A 2,232-nucleotide genomic window follows, 5' to 3' on the forward strand; every position below is an offset into this window, starting at 1 on the left:
TATTTTTGTTTGCTTTTGTTTATTTTGTAAAACAAAAATGGCATGCTTATCTTTTCCTCAATTTGATGATGAACCCTTCTATGCTTACTTTGAAAGACTTGAGGGTTTCCTTAGCTTCCATGGTTGTTCTCTTTGTGATGCTTGTGGTATAGCTTATTGGGGTATGAATGAGTATACTAGGGGTGTGGTTGAAAGTATGTTTAATGGTGAATTTTGTGCTTTGTCCTTGGATGATGCTTGGAATTTCTTTGTTTGGTTTGCTAGGGATACTTGTGATAGGGATTCTCATGTTTCTAGTCTTGATGCAAATATTGAAAATCCTTCTAATTTTTGGATGAACTCCCTTGATGTGTCTAATGCTCCTTATGAAGAACCTATTATGCATATTGACCCCTCCCCCTTATATGCTCATTGTGATGAGGTTTGTGCTAATTTTGATGATATGCAATTTGATTTTGATCATGAACCTCAACCCAATAACATTGATGCCCAAATTCTTGCCCAAATGCAATATCTCACCCAACAAGTCCAAGAGCTTCAAGAGGAACAAAAGTTGAGGGAAGTGAGACTTGCCCAAGTGATGAGTGCTAGGGTTGTTGGAAATGGATGCGAGGCACCTCACTTGGAGTGGGATAGTGCTTTTGAGGTTGATATGGGCCAAGGATGTAAAGATGAGGGGAGATTTTCTTGTGATGAGAGGATTTTTGAGGATTTTGATCCTTTTCATTCCCCTATTGAGCTTAAGCGCCTTCCTTCCCCTTATTCACCCCTTTTGAGAGCTACCCTTGGTGAGGATGTGAGTGAGCCATTTTCAATTTTGGATGAGGGAATTCATGAGGAGGATGAGGATGAATTTGAGCAACCAAGAGAGATCGAGAGTCCCTTGGATGATGGTGGAGGAGTTGAGAATGAAGAAAATGTTGATTTTGTGGATTCCAACCCCCTTCCCCATCTTGATGATTCTACCTTGCATGTTTGCAACCCTTCTATCTATGAGTATTTGGACTCCTTTGAGGTTATGACTAGTGTGTTCATTGAAGGTGTAACGAAAAATCATAGCCTTTTGAGAGAGTTCATTGGCAATGCTTCATGGGAAAGGGATGCGTTTGAGAGAAACCTTCATCCTTTCATGCATGATTTTGAGACTCTACGCTTTGAAGATGTTGAGGAAGTTATTGTTCATCATTGTGATAGAGAAGAAGATGTGGTTTCTCTTGGAGGATGGAGGTTTGAAGGAGATGGAGATCATGAGTGTTCTTCTTTTAAGGACTCTATGATTGACTTCTATGCTGTTATTAGTGATTTGAGGAATGGTGGTGAGGGAGAGTTCATAGGTGAGACCATTGCTCCTATTCCCTTTTCTCATGTCCCTTTTCCAAGAAGATTTAACCATATCCCCTACTATCCTATGTTCCTCCCTTCTTTTGTCACAGAGCCTATTTGGGACCCTCCTTCTCTTGGTGATATTCAAGCCCCTCTCTCATCGATTATTGAGGAAAATGGTGATTTTTCCACCCAAAAAGATTTTGAGGAGGTTTTGCCTTCTTCTTCTTATTCATCTTCTTCTTCTTCATCTTCTTCTTCTTCTTCTTCTTCTTCTTCTTCTTCTTCTTCTTCTTCTTCTTCTTCTTCTTCTTCTTCTTCTTCTTATTTTCTTGATTTTTCTTCTTTCTTTTGGCATCTCCCTCCTCATTTGCGTGCAATAATCTTGTTGCACGTCCTCCTCCCGTCATTTGCCTACCGTTTATTCTATGAAATGTTTAGTAGTGCATTTGACAAGCTCTTGAGATCGTTGAATTATTATTTCCTAGAGCGGTCTTGCTTGGACGTTAAACAAGCCTTTCTCGGTAAGTAACCCGTGTTTTATTGCTTTCTTTTTCTTTTCTTTTTGTATAGTTTTTGTCTCATGGACGTGTTTGTGTTTCTTGCTAGGTACACAACATGATATACTCTTATGCATTTGCTTGGGTCAAGAATCAAGGAAGATCTACCCCTTCTTTCCTAGCATGTGGATTTCAAGACGCAATTTTGGAGATTGTGGCTCATATATAGTTATTTCGAGTCTTTTTGAATGCTTTTGCAATTTCTTCTCAAATCCGGTAATATCCTTCTTTTTCCCTCTCTCTAACTTTTTGTGGCTTGGTTGGTGGACATGTTTTGGTTTGTTGGTTTGTTTCCTTTCTTTTCCCCTCCCCATGGACTCTATGATTTATGATTTGAGTGTATTGTCTC

Source organism: Chenopodium quinoa, unplaced genomic scaffold (genome assembly GCF_001683475.1).
Source record: "Chenopodium quinoa cultivar QQ74 unplaced genomic scaffold, ASM168347v1, whole genome shotgun sequence".
Taxonomy (NCBI): domain Eukaryota; kingdom Viridiplantae; phylum Streptophyta; class Magnoliopsida; order Caryophyllales; family Amaranthaceae; genus Chenopodium; species Chenopodium quinoa.